This window comes from Hordeum vulgare, chromosome 2H (genome assembly GCF_904849725.1).
Source record: "Hordeum vulgare subsp. vulgare chromosome 2H, MorexV3_pseudomolecules_assembly, whole genome shotgun sequence".
NCBI classification, from domain to species: domain Eukaryota; kingdom Viridiplantae; phylum Streptophyta; class Magnoliopsida; order Poales; family Poaceae; genus Hordeum; species Hordeum vulgare.
In genome coordinates, this window is record NC_058519.1 from 150,759,513 (window position 1) to 150,780,298 (window position 20,786).

The following is a 20,786-nucleotide window of genomic DNA, read 5'->3' on the forward strand; positions in this document are numbered from 1 at the left end:
CACAACAACAATGACTTTATCTGCACTCCTATTGCTGCTCCTGCCATTGGAGCCATGTCCTATGAGATTAAACCTGCTTTACTGAACCTAGTTATTAAAGATCAATTCTCCGGTGCTGGAGAGGATGCTGCCTTGCACTTGAACATTTTTGTTGAGCTCTGTGATATGCAAAAATATAAAGAAGTAGATGGTGATATTGTTAAACTTAAGCTTTTTTCCTTTTTCCTTGAGAGGAGGAGCTAAAGTGTGGCTTCAATCTTTTCCTAGAAATAGCATAGATTCATGCGATAAGTGCAAAGATGCTTTTATTGGGAAGTATTACCCGCCTGCTAAGATTATCAAGTTGAGGAGTAACATTATGAATTTTACGAAATTGGATAATGAACATGTTGCTCAAGCTTGGGAACGTATGAAATCTCTTGTTAAGAATTGCCCTACACATGGTTTGACTACTTGGATGGTTATCCAAAGTTTCTATGCAGGATTGAACTTTACCTCGCGGAATCTGTTAGACTCGACCGCGAGAGGAACCTTTATGTCAACTACACTTGGTGCTGCCACAAAGATATTGGATGAGATGATGACAAATTATTCTCAATGGCACACCGAGAGAGCTCCAACAGGTAGGAAGGTAAACTCTGTTGAGGAGATCTCCTCCCTTAATGATAAGGTTGACATGATCATGACTCTACTTACTAAGCAAGCTCCTATTGATCCTCATGATGTTCCTTTAAATTCTTTGGTTGCTCAAGAAAGAGAGCAAGTGGATGTTAATTTTATTTCTAGGAACAACTTTAATAAGAATGCTTATAGGAGTAATTTTGGTAGCAATCCTAGACAGTTCCCATCCAACAACTATGGGAATAGCAACACCTATGGTAACACTCCTAATGATAGAAGAATGGCTAGTTATGAAAAACTTTTAGAGATAGAGAAGGCTACAAGGAATTATATGCACACCCAATATGAATAGAACAAGGCCTTCTCTAGACAATTACACGAGCATTATTCTATCTTGCAAAACATTGGAAGACAACTTGAGAGCCCGAATAGTGAGATTTCCAATCTCCAAACTAGACTCACAACCATAGAGACCCAAGTCTCCAATATGTCTCACACACATGCCTCTTTGATAAATCAAATGACAGCCAAACCCGAAGTGGTTGTATCTCAAGAAGAGGAAGAGAGAATTAAGAGCCTTCCTACATACACTACCATTGCTACTATACAAGTTGTTGAGGATCTCAAAACTTTTAGCACCCATCCCACTCCTAGTCCCAATGGACCTATTAATGGTGATGCTAATACCTCAACTATAAGACAAGAAGGTCCTTTGAATTTAGAGACTACAAAAAGAATGAGCTTATATGACATTACTACCACTTTAATTAATGGTAGTAACCTTGATTTTGACAATTGTAGTCTTTCAAAGTTATCACCTTTTTGCAAAGAATGGCTAAAGACCCCCACACTAGTACACTCAATATTGCCTTCACCGAGCATATTACCAATGCTCTTATCAAAGCTTGGGAGGAGAAGCTCAAGCTAGAGAATTATATTCCTAGAAAACTAGAAGATGGTTGGGATCCTATGATCAAAATTAAATTGAATAATATCTCTTGCTTTGCATTGTGTGATGTTGGAGCTAGTGCTTCCGTTATGCCCAAAAGAATGTATGATATGCTTGATTGGAAACCTTATGATCCATGTTCTTTTGGTGTTAGTCTTGTTGATTCTTCTATAAACTAACCTTTAGGGAGAATTGATGATGTTCTTATTATTATCAATGATAATTATGTGCCCGTTGATTTTCTTATGATGGACATTGAATGTGATCCTTCTTGTCAGATTATTTTGGGACGTCCTTTTCTCTACACCGTTGGTGCTATCATTGACATGAAAGAGGGAATTATGAAATTCCAATTTCCTCTTAAAAAGGGAATGGAACACTTCCCTAGAAATAATATTAAGTTACCTTATGAGTCCGTTACTCGGGCAACTTATTCTTTTGGAGTTGATAACACTTGATCTTCCTGCATTATGCCTAGCTCAAAGGCATAAAAGAAAGCGATTGTTGGGAGGCAACCCAATTTGTTTTTACTTTCTGTTTTAGTGGTCTTGGTGTGTGTTACTACTGTATCAACATCATTGTATCTTTATTTTTAAGCTTTGTGCCAAGTTATAGCCTCCGATTGCAAGAAAGTTGAAAAGTTGTGACATCCTGTCCAGAAACAGATTCTGTCTGCTTGACGGAAAAAATCGCCAAAAATCACCAGATTATCTTTTTGATCTAAATTGTTTTGAAAGAATGCTCTATATAATTGCCTTTCTGGTATCTGTTCTGAGTTTTTTTGATTTGAGTTGCAGAAGTGCCCCGAATAAATTATTTACTACGTGTTGTTCTGTTTTTCACAGATTTTGGCATGTTTTGCGTTTTCATTGTTTTGCAAATCCTAAGCTTTCTTTTTATTTGCAAAAACCTTTTGTCAATCATGAGAAGTAGTAGCTTTTCATGAAAATCTTTATTTCCAGCAGGTAATGAATTATTTTATTAAGGGAACTAACCACTCTAATCAGCTTATGATGTGTTTCGTATAAGGGAGTTTTCAAGTTTGCGATGGGAGAAGATGATGAAAGAAGATACAGGAGTGTCAAGCGTTCAAGCTTGGGGATGCCCCCATGCACCCCAAGAAATATTCAAAGGATACTCAAGCGTCTAAGCATGGGGATGCCCCCATGCATCCCCTTCTCTATCAACAATCATCAGTTCGTCTATCTCCATGCTATATTTTTATCACTTCATTTGATGTGTGCTATGCTTGGAGTGTCCAGCTATTTACTTTTTAGTTTGTTTTAGTTTTGCTTGCTGTTCATAACAATTCGGAACCTAGCCTACCTTGTTTGGGAGAGACACACGCTCCATTCCACTCTAGAACACAACATAGGTTTTCATGCTTATCTTTTTTGTGTGTTCTTCATCTTTTCGTAGCTACTGTCATGCTTAGCTCTTAGTTTTCATGCTTATCTTTTTAAGAGCTATTACTTAGGTTGCTTCTGGAACTATCTTGAATTATCATGCCTATCTTGTTTAGAGTGTTAGCTCGTTGCACTGAGTTGTGTGTCTTGCATGAGTAGGTAATTGAGTTTGCTATTTAAGTATAGTAGTAACTTGCAATAGTTTTGAGGTATTGATTTGAGTAATGTTTGGACTATTGGTGCCAAGAGCTTGAGCCTATTGATAGGTGTCATATTTTGGGAAATCCGTGTGTTTTTCAGAAACTAAAATTAGTTGAGAACTCTAGCTACTAAATTGATCGCTAACCTCTGGAGGAGTTGGAATATATTGAGTACCCTCACGTTACCATGAGTCGAGGATGCACAAGGATAACCAAACCCCCAAACACTCCTCCTCGGGGTACTTGTATCTTTGTGAATTTCCTAACTAGATAGAGAGTTACCGGTAATAAGTGTATGAGTTCTTCGGACTAATGTGAGTATTCGATTGTTGGCACTTCCACCATCCATATTTTGTTAGCCTCTTCGGTACCGTGCATTGCCCTTTCTCACATTGAGAGTTGGTGCAAACTCCGCCGGTGCATCCAAACCCATGACATGATACACTCAGTCATACATAAGCCTCATTATATCTTTCCACAAAACAACCACCATGCCTACCTATTAAGGCATTTCAATAGCCTTTCCGAGATACATTGCCATGCAACATCCACCATCTCATGATTTGATCTTCATGTCATACATGCTTTGCTTGATCGAGCAGCCGCATGCTAGCTGGGCCTTGCCCTTATTACTGCTACATGACGCGCTAGTATCATTGCATATCCTGCTACATTGGCAGAGGCATACATTTGCATACATCATGATATTTTGCACTTGTCTTTATGTTGAGTACTTCTTATATAGTGTGATGATTTTTCTTTTTATTCATGTAAAACATAGAGTGTTGCCCTTAAGTGAGGGAAAGATCCCAAAGTGGACAAACCAAAAGATCCCAAAGAGGACAAATGAGAGATAAAAAGAAAGAGCCAAAGAGGCCACAAAATAAAAATAAAAATAAGAAAAAAAGAAAAAGAAAAAAAGAGAGAAGGGGGCAACACTACTATTCCTTTTGAAAGACCCACACTCGTACTCCATGGCTATATTGGTACTACATAGAGATTATCATTCATGCATAACTATGTGGGGACCCTTACACTATAGAACTTGGTTTGCATATTCCAATGATGAGCCTCCTCAAATGAGCTCTCGGTCTTCATGAGCAAACAAATTGGTTGCACCCCCACTAGTTCCATTGGAGAGCTTACCTTAGCTCATATTCTTGTGTTATCATTTATCTACTCGAGGACGAGCATAAATTAAGCTTGGGGATGTTGATACGTCCCAAACGTATCTATAATTTCACCTTGTTCCATGATATTTTGGGTGACATTGTTATATGTTTTGCTACACTTTTATATAATTTTAAACATATTTGGACTAACTACTAACTCAGTGCACCCAGTGCCAGTTTCTGTGTGCTGATGTCTATTTTGCAGGGGCTTTTGTCCAATTTTCCGACGCCCGAAAAATCCCATAAAAAATATATAAAAAATCAGCGAAACATAAGCTTCTGGATCACCGAAGATGGGCTAGACAGGGACGAGGGGCCTCCCAGGCGGCCTGCTGGCGCGACCAGGTTTCCTCTCGAGAATCTAAATATAGGAAAAAGGAGGGCACCGGAGGAGGTGGGACCCACCGAGGCGACCTCCTGGCACGACCTAGGGCCTAGGCCGCGCCAGGAGGTCGCCTGGGTGGGTCCCACATCCTCCGGTGCCCTCCTTTTGCCTATATTTAGATTCCCGAGAGGAAACCCTCGCAGACTTTCTGGAATCGCGAATTTCTCCACCGTTCTAGAGCCACAGTGCTTCAAAGATCGGGAGCGTCAGGAGAACTCTTCCCGGCACCCTGCCGGAGGGAGGATTGACCTCCGGGAGCATCTCCACTTCCATGGACACTTCCCAGACGTGCCGCAAGTAGTCTTCCCGGCACCAGTAGCTATGTGATGTCTTCTCTCCAATCTTGTGCTTCAATGGTTAGTCCTTGTGAGCTGCCCTAAATGATCAAGGCATCTATGTAATTCTCTTTCTATTGCTATGCTCGGTTAGTTGGGATCGATGGATTATGAGATTATGTTCATATTGTTATGAGTTATATATTTGATTATCCTGTTATATTATATTCCTTAGTAATTCATGCATGTTCTCCGTTTCTATTTATTGCTTTGGCCAAGTAGTACATTGTGAATCCAAGAGGGAGCGTTATGCATGATTGTGGGTTCATGCCCCTCGATGTCTAGCGTGAGTGACAGAAACATGAGACTAGGGGATGTGCTTGTTGCCACTAGGGGGAAAACAATGGTGCTTGTGACCACGGTTGCAAGGATTGTTTACCTTACACATAGTTCGTTAATGAAGTTGTCCGTTGCTTTGAGTTTACACTTTGGGTGGGGCTCGCAACTTAATAACAGGGAGATCTTCTGGATAGATATATCAAGGTGGATGATTAGTAAGTAGATGCTGATGATTAAACGGTCTACTTGTCTTGGCGTACTGCCCATTACTATTGAACCTCTAACTATCAAGTAGCATAATTAGCATTGCGGTGCGATCATAATTCTGTCAATTGCCCAACTGTGATTTGTTTACCCAAGCATAGTTGTTTATCGTCTTTTGAGAGGGAGACATCACTAGTGAACATCATGTGACTCCGGTCCATATCACCATCATTGTTTACACCTCCATCATGTACCGCTTTCATTTACTTTTCCATTGCAATCACTATTACTTTCCCGCTTGTGTCTTGATCTTTTGCAAACTACAAGGCCGAAGAGATTGACAACCTCTCTGTACTCATTGAGAGCAAAGTTAGTTGTTGTGTTTGCAGGTACACGTCTTCTGCTAGCACCAGGGTGGAAGACACCTACTTGTTGAGCCTAGGAGTCCTCCTGGTTCGATAAACCTTACAATCTCCGTGCAAGGGAAATCTGCTCCTGACTACATCTCCACCTTCCACTTGGGTAACCAACGAGGGGCGAGAAGTATATCCATCAACTCATCATCACTTGTGCGCAGGAAAATGGATATTTAGATGTCCTGGAAAATTCCCATAAAAATGAGAAAATCCACACACCGGGAGGAACCATGGGCCAGAAGATGGGCCAGAGGGGAGCCACAGGGCCCCCAGGCGACCTATGGGCGCGGCCTGCCACATGGCCATGCCGGGAGGCCCCCTGGGTGGGGCCCACCCCCTCTAATGCCCTACTTCGGCTCCTATTTTTACCCGTGACGCAGAAATACCAGAACAGAAGTCGTTTTGCAAGTTCCTGACGCGGAGCCGCCGCACCCTCGGTTCTTCTTCGAGAGAGCTAATCTGGAGGCTGTGTTCGCCACGAAGGGGGGAAATCGTCGCCATAATCATCACCATCACCACTCCATCATCCTCCCATGGATTTCCCCATCATGTGTGAGTAATTCCCTGCTGTAGGTGAAGGGGATGGGAGAGATTGGATGAGTTAGATCATGTAATAGTTCGTCGGATTGTTGGGGGCATGTTGCATATCATCTACTATGGTGTTTATCATCTTTGCTACTACTTGTTACTCTTAATTCTTGTCACTTTGGGCCCGAGTGCCATGATTTCAGATCTGAATTAATTATGTTTACATGAATATATTTGTGTTCTAGATCCTATCTATGAGTAGTATGCACCTATTATAGTCGGGAACCGGCGATCCCAATGGTGACAGCTTGGGACACCAAAGGGGATAGACTATAGTTTGAGGATTCCATGTATCCATTGATTGTTAATTCTTTGTTCCGGTGCTCTTTGACAGGAGCTCCTGATTCTCCATAAGTTCCTTTTGGCCCTGTTGATAGTGGGATGGTAGGACAAAAGATGTTGTACAAGTTATTATTGCAAGCACGCACGACTACCTCGGGATACATGCCTAATGTTTGATATATGCCTAGATGATTATTACTTTTCTATGTGCCTTGTGTCACATCCCTAGTTTCCATTTGAAGTTTAGCAAGATTGCGATCATGTTTTATTCTCGCATTTAAAAGTGAAAATAGAAATCAAAGAAAAACCCTAGCACTTCCATATTCAACCCAATTCAAAATGGCCTTCATAAAAGCCCACCATTTTTGATAAATAATGGAAACAATATTTCAGGGGTGGAACTTATTTTTAAAATACATTTGGCATTTTATTTAAACCACAAAAGCCATTGGAATCACCCAAATATGTGCTTTTAAATATTTCAGAATTTCATAAAATGTTGAATTATTTATATGGGCTTGGAAATATTCCAAATAACACCCCAGAGTTTTATTCACTATTTATAGGAATAGTTTGGAGCCAAAATAAAATCAAACAAATGTCAGAAATGATTTAACAGAAATCAAAAAAGAAAGAAAAATGGAAAAAGCTTACCTGACGCTCACCTTGGCCCACCCCATCTTCTCCCGTGTCGTCGTCCTCCTCGCCAGTCGGCAGCAGGAGGTGGCCGCCGCTTCCTCCGGCGCGGCCACACACCTGTGTCCCTGCTTGGCCACCCCGTCGTGCTGGACGCGAGGGGATAACCCCCGCAACCCATTCGAGGCGCTTCCCCCTCCCCATTCGCTCTCCTGCTCTCTCTCCTCTCGGCCGCCATTGGAGCCGAGCTCGAGCTCGAGCTCACCGTCGTCCCCGGCCACCGCAAGCCTCCCAGAGCACGCCATCGTCTTCGCCTCGTCGAGTTCGTCGTCCACGCTGAAGGAATCGATCCCTTGAGCCATGAATCCCCTCCAACGTCGTTGTATTCCACCTCCGACCGTCGGCAAGCCATCGTAGATCGACGGGCTACGCTTCCTCCCCGAGCCGTCTAAGCTTCTCCTTGTCACCGCAATAAGCTCCGGAGTGTTTCCCCTCACTTTCCCCTCTTTTCCCGCACCCTAGCACCGAGGTCATCAGGCCCGAGCTCCGGCTACCGCCACGACTCGTCGCCGGGGCCCTCCGGCCGCCCTCAGCCAATTCCGATGCTCCTGTTAGATGAGGTCGAGCCTGGGCTTCATCCCAGTGTTCTCAGATCTCGAATCCGAGCCCTGTAGCGAGAGCTAGAGCATCTCCGGCGAGCCCTCCGCCACGGCTAAGGTCGCCGGCGACCACCCTCTGGTGGGGGTCGACGTGGACAACTCATTAGAGCCTAATCTACCCCTAGAGCCACTCAGAGTGGGCCCCAGGGTGGGTCAAACCCCACTTAGCCTCTGGTCAGCGCGGGATTAGCCCCTGAGCCACTCACCAGTGGGCCCTACTGGTCAGGTTTGACCTGGCCAGCCCCTGTTGACGCAGTACGTCAGCCTGGCGCAATAAATCTATTTTTGTGATTAAATTAATTCCAGAAAATGCTGAAACTTTGAAAATTCATAGAAAATTAAATATAACTCCAAATCGAACAAATAACATATGTAAAATGATCATAAAACTTCAGTGAACACAATGTAAAATAAAGTTATGAAACAACATCAGGTCAAATCAATTAAAGGAATTTAATAAATTTCCCACTTTAACTAATATTTGAACTTGAATTCAAATCAGCATCAAACCAAAGGTTTGATAGCCACACTAGCTCATGCTACATTTCATTTCATGCCATGTTCATGCATCATATTGTTGCATATGAATGATATTGATCGTCGTTATTATTTCGGTAGGCCCTGCCCTTCTGGATACGTCCGAATATCCGACTAACGGATTTAATCCTTCTGCCGAGCAACAAGGAAAGAACCCTTTTGATCAGCCCGACATAATCCCATGTTCGTGCTCCTGCTCCCACTTATTGCATTAGGACAAAATATTTAAAATGCTTTACGTCGGTAGTTGAACCTATTCCTTTGAATGACCTGTCATTGTCACAGTAAATAGCCAAACCTTGCAACCTAGCATACCTGGTAGTTTCTTGAGCCATGATGTGTCTTATCCTGCTATGCTTGCTATGCCTAGAGTTGTGTCAGGTCTTTTTCATCTGGGTGATGAACATGAATGGATGAATGTGTTCTAGTGACAAAGAATAAATGTGAAACCTGATTTGGTAAAGGTATCGATGAAAGGCTATGTAGGAGTACATGGCGGGTTGTTTCATTGGAACTGTCCTTAGGAACCGAGTTCCGTGTATGTAATCAAAGGCTAGTTACTACCACATGCTGGGCCCTGAAATATGACCCCGCTCGACTTATTAATCGCCTAGTACTTGGTCCAGGAGTTGCAAGTAGTTTATGGTATTTATAGTCATGCTGGAGGCCGTGCATAGTGTTGACCTTAGAGGTGGGCTATGATGCGGTAGGCAGTGGCATGGTGTACCAAGTGGCACCCGGATGGTGGGCTTGGGAACCCTGCGCACATCGTTTGGGGCCGTGGCGGAAACCTCGGCCGGACTTCCGTGCGGGTTCATTCTCAACTAGGCGATAAACCTAGACTAGGTATTAGCATGGTTAATGGTCGTGGCCGACTCCATCGCTGGGCTTTCGCTTGAAGGTTGCTGAGGTGCATGACGTGCACATGGCGATAAGTGACGAAAGCGTGTGTGAAGAAGTACACCCCTGTAGGGTTATGATCTATTCCAATAGCCGCGTCCGCGGATATGGACTACTTGGAGACATATGTTGTTCATAGACAACTTTAATGGCCACTCATAAAAGTATCAAGATAAGTGTGAGTATCATGTATGGCATTTCCGTAGGGAGACAGAAAGGAATCCATGGCAGTGTATTGTTGTGGTGGTAGTGGACACGTGTACGACTTATCAAAGTTGTTTAAAACTATTTAAAATTGTAGTTTAGTCTAGCCAAGAGTCAAAGCTGGCTTGCTGCATGAAACCCCAGAACTTGCTTTATTGATACATGTGCATGAGTAGATAGATCTGTTCTAAAGTCTTGCTGAGTACTTTTGTACTCATGTTTGTTTAATAAATGTTGCAGAGGATACCCACGAGCCAACAGGTGGGTTCTATCTGGACCTCAATGATGACGAGTAGCTGGTGTCCCAGCTACGACCTGGCCCCTTTCAGAAGGGATATGTAGATAGTCTTGCCTTATTCCTTTTCCTTTGAACTGCCTGTACTCAGACAACTTTAATGCTTCCACTTGGTTGGTATGACTCTGCTTGTATGACTTGAGTGTCGGGTCATGTGACCCCTACCTGTATGAACATATTATACAAGACTCTTCCGAGTCTTCTAAATAAATGTTGTGATGTTGTATGGTTATGTTGTGATGCCATTGTTGTATCTATGCATATCGAGTATGTCATGCGTACGTGTGATGCACTGTGATAGGTATGGGATTCGACACCTAGTCGTATGCCCTTAGTAGCTCTCCATAGAGAGAAATGCCCCTTTGTGTTTCCACCGAGCCTTGGTAGTTTGCTACTGCTCCGGAAACATTGGTTGACTGGCATGTATCCTTCTTAGTTGCTGTGTCTGTCCCTATGGGGAAATGTCACGCGGTGTAATGGAGTCCTTGTAGCTTGCTATGACTCATCTACACTCGCTGATGACCGACACCTGCTTTGCTGGGTTATGCATGCCTGTCTGTGTGCAGTTGAGCCACTTGAGTTTATGACTAGTTATGTCGACCCGGGTTCTTTGACATTGGAATGCTAGTGACACAAATGCATACGTGAGTCAAAAGGCGCAAACGGTCCCGGCTAAGGTAAGGTGGCAGCCATGGGGTTAACCGTGCGTGAGACCGCAAAGGGATGCGATGTGTTACAGGCTGGATTCTTATGGCTTAGGATCGGGTCCCGACAGCGTTGGTATCAGAGCCTGACTGACTGTAGGATTACCAAGCCAAACTGGTCAAAGGTGAGTCTAGAAATGCTTTAGTTATATATAAGGGAATTGTTTGTGGAAGGGAACGTAAGTTTCTTGCTTCTCTTCTCATTTCATTCTATTCTGGTCATCCTCATCTTTTCTACGGGATTAGGAACTAGGTTACTTATCTATCTCTCAGGATCGCGTGTTACTAATCGATAGATTGTAGGAAAATGGTTCGGGAGTTAATCTGAGTTTTATTTTGTTCCAAAGAAAAGAAAATAATTATTTGATGACCATGGAATTGAAATTGATAGTTGAGTGGTTATGCTACCCTATCTTTTGTGGGTTGTCTCAAAATTGTTTTTGAGTATTTACAGCCGTTATGTTGCCCAATTTCTTCTCCAAAGCTCTAATGCCTTTGCATTATTCTCTATTTCAGATGCCTGCCCGTCCTTTTCATCAGGTAGTCCGTCTGACTAGGTGCATTGATGTACTGGGTCACACGGCCATGCTGGTCAGGATGATGTCAGTAGCTGCTTACCGCTGGTACCCAGAGTATACAGTGGAGGAGCAGTACCGGGATTTCAAGCAGAGTTAGTACCTGTGCACCGTTAGGGTATTCCCAGATTACCCTGGAGCCGAGGAGCCGATCCATTGGTCTATGGATTGGGGGTTACCGTTGACATGGCGGTACAAGATGCCGCCTATTCAATATTGACCATCATGAGAGCCAGACATGCACTGCTGCAGAATTCAGAGTTCTGTTATGTTCCCGCTTCTCACCAGGAGTAGAAGGATATCTCAGTGGGGTCTACTTTTATTCCTCTTTGGAGGATCCGCTGCTGCAGACTACCACTCAGATGTTAGAGAATAGAGACAGAGATGCTTGTGCCCTTCGTATGGAGCTCTATGCTACTCGTGCCCGTTTGTGGACAGCCTTGACACAGCTGGTACCTGTAGTTCAGACAGGCTATGAGGATATGGAGATGTTGAACCCCGTTAGGACTCATCTTCCAGCTCATGTTGACTGGCCTGCTATAGGAGGTGTCACCCCTCTTCGGGGACCTCTACTGCCACCAGTCAGGGGACCAAGGCCACACCCGTGTCCCTAGGCCTCGGCATTCGGTATAAACCGAAACTTCGGTTAATATATGTCGGTATTTCTTATATTTCGGTTAGACAAACTACTAACCGAAAATGGCTCAAAAAATTAGGAAACCGAAACTTTGGTTAACCGATAATTCGGTTTGGTATTCGTTTTCTACCACATACACCGAACTATGAATTCAGAGGCATGTGTGCCAAAAACCTTTTGCAGCCTAGCCTTTTATATAGTCAAGCTTACTATGCTCCTTTACCTAGCCAGCCGAGGTGGTACTAAACCCACGACGGCACCATGTCCTGCCGGCTTCCCCCTGTACATGAAGAGAATATGGTCCGCCCGATACCATACAAAAATCCCATAAAAAGGTGCATGTATGTAGGTTGTTGGATGGGCTAATGCAAGTTGTATTCCTGCCGCACGCACACACTGGTGGTGGTCGCTACCTCGCGCGTCAGCGCGTCCTTTTAGCGACGTGGGCACGAGAGAAACTTTCCTAGCACTGCTGTAGTACGTGCATGTTTGGTTTATTTTTCGGTTACCAATGAAAAATCGAACCGATCCAAGTCAGTTCGGTTAACAAAAGTAAAAACCGAATTTTTCATTAATAGTACTAAAAACCGAAAATTCGGTTTTTTCGGCTTTAGTTCGGTCTTTGGTTCCTCGGTTTTTATGCCCACCCCTACGTGTCCCCACGGTTCCTAGGGGTCTCAGGCTAGAGTATTTCCTGATCCGCAGGTTCAGCTCCCAGGCCATGGAGGCAACCTTTATGAGATGTTTTATGCGGATGCTTGAACCCGTGAGTGGAAGAGTAGTATTGTAGTAGTTGTACTTCCACAGTCATGTGTGTCTTGTGGAGTATGACTATGTCGTGAGATGAGTCCCGGAGGCATAGATAAACAATGTATAGGAAGCTTGGAAAGCCTATGATGAGTAGTATCATCTTTTCAGTAGTTTGCTCTTCAGTTGAGGTTGTACTAAACTATGTAATGGTGTGTATGAACCATGGTGTATATATAGCAGTTTGTTGGTTACCATGATTGTTCGGATGTTCATTTCTGCATTCCATGTGTTTAGTGCATTCTTAATCCATAGTTAGTATTGATGTTGATCTAGTCTAAGCTGTGAGTTTGTTTGCCAGGATGGTGTTTACCAGGCAGAACCGTGCCCCTGGCCATGAGCACGGAGAAGGTAGTCACGCAGCACAGGAGGAACTGCCCCACCCGCCTTCTCTGTCGGATGTTATGCTCGAGGCAGAAAGAAACAAGTGAGAGACCAACCGTCTGCTAGAATGTATTGAGCAAAATACGGCTCATCAGCCACGAAATGACGCAGTGTCCCTCAATGACTTTGTGAAGCTGAATCCCCCGAAGTTCCATCACTCTGTCGATCCTCTCGACGATGATGACTGGTTGTGCAGTATATCGCGCAAGATACGCTCTGCCAATGTTTCTGAGGCTGACAAGGTGACCTTCGCTGCGTACTTTGTGGAAGGCCCCGCCAATCTGTGGTGGGAGAATTTTGAAGCTATGCATCCTGCCGGACCAGCAGCCACATGGGCAGATTTCAGTGCAGCTTTCTGTCTGCACCACATTCCAGAGGGTCTGATGGACCGTAAGAGAGAGGAATTATGTGCCTTCACTCAGGGATAGTTGACCGTGGATGCTTATAGCCGCGAGTTCGGTAATCTCGCTCGCTACTCAACCGAAGAGGTGTCAACTGATGCCAAGAAGCAAGCAAGATTCTGCAAGGGTCTGAGCCCCGAACTTTGTCCTCACCTGCGCCTTCATGAATGTACAAGTTTCCAAGCTCTTGTCAACAAGGCGATTTGTGCCGAGACTGGTCATACCGACTATGAAGCCACGAAGAAGCACTCTCGTGATTCTAGCTCCTTATCCGGTTCAGCATTTCCAAAGCGCCGGGTGTGGGTCCCGAATAGCTCTATGTCGCCAAGATATACCCCAAGGCCATCCTATGTGGCGCCTCAGGCAAACCAGACCAACCCCCCAGCAAAGACCTATGGTGGTCCAGCTAGCAATGTTGCACCACGTGCCAATCAGGTGATCTGTTACAAGTGTGGAGAACCAGGGCACTATTCACGAGAGTGTCCTTAGAATATAGCTGCCAAGCAACCTAGGAAGTCTGTTGGGCAAGGCAAGTGAGGCAAAACATATTATGTGAAGCCAACTCCTGCGCGTGGCCGCGTGAATTATGTTTCAGCAGAAGAAGCTGCAGAGGATCTCGACGTCATTTTGGGTACACTCCTTGTCAATTATCACCCAACGTCTGTTCTTTTTGACACTAGGTCATCACATTCCTTCATTTCCAAAAGTTATGCACAGTTGCATAACATGTCCTTTTGTGATATGCCAATCCCATTAGTTGTCGAAACCCCTCGTAGTAAATGGCAGACTTCTAGGATAAGTTATGACAATGAAATCCTAGTAGACAGGCTAGTTTTCCTAGCGTCATTGATAGCCCTTAAATCCTCAGATATAAATATCATGTTGGGTATGGACTGGATGACAGCTCATTACGCCAAGATTGATACCCATAGTAGGAATGTTCAGCTTACCCATCCCTCAGGTGAGAGAATTAATGTCTCAACTCGAGTTGCCAAATGTCAACTCTATTCCCTCAATGCTAGTCCTCTCCCAAAATTGAAGACATTCCGGTAGTCCGTGACTTCCCGGATGTTTTTCCAGAAGAACTGCCAGGAATTCCACCTGATAGAGATGTAGAGTTTGTGATAGATCTTGTTCCAGGAACTGTCCCAATAGCCAGAAGACCCTATAAGATGGCACCCTTGGAGCTAGCTGAACTTAAGAAACAACTAGATGAGGACTTGAATAAAGGTTTCATTCGTTCTAGCTCTTCCCCTTGGGCTTGACCCGTCCTCTTCGTCAAGAAGAAAGATGGAACGGATCGGATGGTTGTAGATTATCGACCAGTTAATCTAGTCACCGTAAAGAACAAGTATCCAGTCCCCAGGATCAACGATCTGTATGATTAGCTTGCTGGATCCTCAATCTTCTCCAAAATGGATTTGAGGTTGGGTTACCATCAACTCAAGATCAAGAACGGGGACATTCCAAAAACGGCCTTTGTCACTCGTTATGGCCAATACGAGTACACCGTCATGTCCTTCGGTTTAACCAATGCCCCAGCCACCTTCTCTCGCTTGATGAATTCATTCTTCATGGAGTATTTGGATAACTTCGTCGTGGTATACCTCGATGATATTCTCATATACTCGAAGAACGAACAAAACATGCCGAGCATCTAAGGCTGGTATTGATGAAACTTCGAGAGCATCGCCTTTTTGCCAAGCTTTCAAAATGTGAATTTTGGTTACCAGAAGTGACCTATCTAGGCCACGCAATCTCTGGTAAGGGTATTCCTGTCAATCCAGAGAGAGTTCAAGCCGTCCTTGATTGGACTCAACCTGAATCGGTTAAGCAAGTTAGGAGTTTTCTTGGTCTAGCGAGCTATTGTGCCGCTGTGTCGAGAACTTCTCCTAGGTTGCAAAGCCTCTAACTGAACTCCTCAAGAAAGATAAAAATTTCGAGTGGACACCTGATACGTCTTCGTCGTATCTACTTTTCCGAACTCTTTTGCCCTTGTTTTGGACTCTAATTTGCATGATTTGAATGGAACTAACCTGGACTCACGCAGTTTTCAGCAGAATTGCCATGGTGTTGTTTTTGTGCAGAAATAAAAGTTCTCGGAATGTCCTGAAAATTTACGGAGATTTTTTATGGAATAAAAGAAAAATACCCGCGCAAAGATCCACCAGAGGAGGTGGACCAGTGGGCCACAAGCCCACAGGCCGCGACCACCCCCCTGGCCGCGCCGTGAGGGCTTGTGGGGCCCACGTGGCTCCACCGCCCCCAAACTCAGCTCTATATCTTCCGTTTCGCCCGGAAAAAAAATCAAAGAGAAGGTTTCATCGCGTTTTACGATACAGAGGCGCCGCCACATCCTGTTCTTCATCTGGAGCGCAGATCTGGAGTCCGTTTTGGGCTCCGGAGAGGGGAAATCGTCGCCATCGTCATCATCAACCTTCCTCCATCGACAATTCCCTGATGCTCTTCATCGTTCGTGAGTAATCTCTTCTATTATGTTGTTGCCAATAGATGTGTGTTTTAGATCCTATCTTGCAAGTTGTAGTCACCTACTATGTGTTATGATCCAGCAACCCCGGAGTGACCATAGCCGGAACCACTCCCGGAGATGACCATAGTATGAGGAGTTCACTTATTCACCGCATGTTAATGCGTTGGTCCGGTTCTTTATTAAAAGGAGAACCTTAATATCCCGTAGTTGCCATTAGGACCCCACTGCCACGGGAGGGGTGGATAATAGATGTCATGCAAGTTCTTTTCCGTAAGCAAGTATGACTACATACGGAATACATCCTACATTATATTGACGAATGGGAGCTAGTTACTTATCTCTCCTTGTTATAGCTGTTACATGGTGAATCACATCTGTCATACTCATCCATCACCGATCCACTGCCTACAAGTCTTTTACTACTGGTCCTTGCTATGTTACTTTGTCTAGGCTTGTCCCTTGCTACAAAAGGGATTGGGCCACTTTGCTTCTACTGTTTCTACTGCTGTTACTCTGCTGCTGCTCCTACTGCTGTTCCTTGCTACTTCGCTGTTACTTGTTGCAAGATCCTTTTCCAACACTGTTGTCGGGGAAGAATAGTTACTCGCCCACGTGCAACTTACTGGCGCCATTGATACAACAGTTAGGAATAGTCTTCCGTCAACAGATTGTTTCTGGCACCGTTGCTATCATACTACTTTCTTACTGATACTTTTCTTGCAGACACTAATCTTTCAGGTGTGGTTGAATCTGACAAACTCAGCTGCTAATACTTGAGAATATTCTTTCACTTCTCCTTTGGTGAACCAACAAATTTGGGTTCAATACTGTACTCTCGAAAACTGTTGCGATCCCCTATACTTGTGGGTTATCAAGACATTTTTCTAGCGTCAATGTCGGGGAAGCATAGCTATATTCTCTGAGTCACTTGGGATTGACGTCTGCTGATCACTATGAGGAATCCGAAAGATCCAAGAACTAAAATCTTGCCTTCCACTATGAGGAGAGGTAAGGAATTTCCATCTAGCTCTGCACTTGATTCACCTTCAGTTATGAGTAGGTTTGCAACATCACCTCCTGCTAGAAATCTTGTTATGTCGCCTGTGCTTGATGATGCTACTTGTGCTGCCCATGATGCTTATGATGATGCTATGCTTGATACTATGCCTGATGATGCTATGCTTGATACTATGCCTGATGATGCTATGCTTGATACTCTGCCCGATGATGCTATGCCTGATACTGCTTTGCCACTAGGTGCATTCCTTGATGCACATGTTGCTAAAGTTGCTGCTAGAGATGATGATACTTCTGAAACTGCTGATACTATTGAAGTAGAACCTCCTACTATGCCTGAATTGCCTGTTATGCCTGATACGCGCTATGTTATGGAGGGAGAGATAGCTGAGGATTTTCTTGCATGTAAGGATAGCTATGATGTTGAGAAACTTCTGCGCAAGTGGAAAGAAAAATCTCTGAATGCTAGGATGAAATATGACCCGAAGTTTGCTACTTCGCCTATCTTTGTAATCGATAAGGATTATGAATTCTCTGTCGACCCAGGTTAATCACTCTGGTCGAATCTGATCCTTTTCACGGTTATGAGTCTGAAACGGTTGTAGCCCATCTTACCAAACTGCACGATATAGCCACCCTATTCACTAGTGAGGAAAAGATCCGCCACTAATACATGCTCAAGTTGTTTCCTTTCTTGCTAAAGGATGATGCTAAGACTTGGTTCACTTCTCTTGCTCCTGGATGTGTGCGTAGCCCCCAGGATATGGTCTACTACTTCTCTGAAAAATATTTCCCTGCCCATAAGAAGCAAGCTGCCTTGCAGGAAATATACAACTTTGCTCAAGCTAAGGAAGAGAGTCTCCCACAAGCTTGGGGGAGGCTCATCCAGCTACTGAATGCTTTGCCTGATCACCCTCTTGAGAAGAATGAAATACTCGATATCTTCTATAATGGACTTACCAATGCTTCCAAAGACCACCTAGATAGTTGTGCTGGTAGTGTTTTTAGGGAACGAACCGTAGAACAAGCTAAGATTCTGTTGAATAACATCTTGTGCAATGAGAATGCTTGATCTATTCCCGAACCACCTCCTAAGCCAACTCCAAAGAAAAGAGGTATTCTATTCCTCAGTCCTGAAGATATGCAAGAAGCCAATAAATCTATGCGAGAGAAAGGCATTAAATCTGAAGATGTCAAAAATCTACCACCTATCGAAGAGATCCATGGTCTCGATAACCCGATACAGGTAGTAGAAGTAAATTCTCTGCGTAGGTTTGATGAGAGTGATATTCCTTTTGATAAACCTGCTAGCTTATGCCTAGATGAATTTGATAACTTCGTTGCCAAACAACAGAGTTTCAATGATTATGTTAGCAGACAATTAGAAAATAATGCTCGTATGCTTAGTCATTTAAGTGCTTGTGTGGACAGAAATGTCAATGATTTTAAGCTTCTGAGTAAACATGCATCTATGGTTACTACTCAGGTAGAACAAGTACTTAAAGCTCAAAATGACTTGCTCAGTGAGTTGAATGAAAATTTTGTCAGAGTCGGCACTAGAGGCGGTAGAATCACCCAGGAACCTCTGTATCCTGAGGGTTATCCGAAGAGAATTGGATAAGATTCTCAAGGAGTTAGCACTGATGCACCTAGTCATCCTAGAAAGAAGAAGAAGATGATAGGAACCTGCACGCTAGCAACCCTGTTGTTGCTACACTTGACAGTCCAAACGATGCCTCTGTCTCTGATGCTGAAAAACAATCTGGTGATGAACATGAGCCTAATGATAATATCAATAGTGATGTTCACGAAGATGCTCAACCTAGCAATGATAAGGATGTGGAGATTGAACGTGTTGATCTTGATAACCCACAGCCTAAGACTAAGAGATACGATAACAATGACTTCGCTGCTAGGAAGCATGGTAAAGAAAGGGAACCATGGGTTCAGAAACCTATGCCCTTTCCTCCCGAACCATCCAAGAAAAAGGATGATGAGGATTTTGAGCGCTTCGTTGAAATGATCAGACCTGTCTTTATGCAGATGTGTTTGAAAGATATGCTCAAAATGTCTCCGTATGCTAAGTACATGAAAGATATTGTGACTAATAAGAGGAGGTTACCTGAGGTTGAGATTTCCACCATGCTTGCTACCTATACCTTCAAGGGTGGAACTCCGAAGAAACTAGGTGATCCCGGTGTGCCCACTATACCTTGCTCCATCAAAGGCAACTACGTTAGAACTGCGTTATGCGACCTTGGAGCCGGTGTTAGTGTTATGCCTCTCTCTCTTTATCGTAGACTTGAACTGGATAAGTTGACACACACTGAAATCTCTCTGCAAATGGCCGACAAATCAATTGCTTTCCCTATCGGCATTTGCGAGGATGTGCCTGTTGTGGTTGCTAACATCACTATCTTAACAGACTTTGTTATCTTGGATATTCCTGAGGACGATGCCATGGCGGTCATCCTCGGAAGACCCTTTTTAAACACTGCAGGGGCTGTTATAGATTGCAACAAAGTCAATGTCACTTTCCACGTCAACGGTAACGAGCATACGGTGCACTTTTCAAAGAAACAATATCGAGTACACTACATCAATGCTATCGAAAAAAATTCATCGAGTCTTATCGGGAGCTTTGAATGCCCTATTCCTCGTGTCAAGATGAAGTATGATTTTCTTGTTGGGGAGATACACATCCCCATTGAAGTGACCTAGTGACTATTTGGAAATTCTCTGTTCTCTCTTCTGCGATTCAAGAAGTTTTGTCGAGGGGACTTGATCAACCCCATTGACGGATTTCTTTCGATGACCATGAGATGGATGGATCAAGGAGTCACAAACCTCTGTTCCAAGCTTTCACTTTAGGTTGCTTAGAAGAAATATGATAGATTTAGTTTAGTTTTCCCTGTTTTCTGTTTTAGCGTCCGGAAGAAAAGTACCCCGAAAATAGAAGTTCTCCGAACATCCTGAAAATCAAGTATGATTTTTTCTGGATTTTTTCAAAAATTCTGAGACAAAGAGTTTGTCTGGTGGCCACACCAGTGGGCCACAAGCCCTAGGGGCGCGAGCACCCCTTGGCCGCGCCACCCAGGCTTGTGGGGCCCACATGCACCCCCTCCACTCATTCTTTCTCTCATTTGGTTCTCCTACCTCCAGAAAAAAATTGTTTCGCAGCTCAAACCCGTGTTCTTGCTCCTCTTGCTGGGATTTTTGATCTCTTTGCTCAAATCACCATTCTTTGAACTGTTTTGGGGAAATTAATCCTTGGTAAGTGACTCCTTCATTGGTCCAATTAGTTTTTGCTCTAGTGCCTTATACTCCGCGTATTTTTGCTGCCTTGGTGACCCTGTTCTTGAGCTTTGCATGCTGATTTTAGTTGTTCCCAAGTAGTTTTGATGCGTAATATGGACTCTAGCCACTTGTGGGAGTAGTTGCCACGAGTTTAGTTGAGACTTGTTCACTTTTCCTTTGGGTCACTGAAAATTTCAGAAAAGGAAGATGTTCAGGAGAAACTTTCATGGTGGTTCCTCAAGCAAGAGAGGTCCCCGTCTTGCGATTCGGGAGCCTGATCCTTACCAACCAAGGGACGCGCAGGTACAACGATGTGAATGGCCTTCTGATGAATTTATGATTGAGGCAGGTTTCAAAGATGAGTTTGATGCACTTGTTCACAATGTCAGACTCGAAGAATTCATC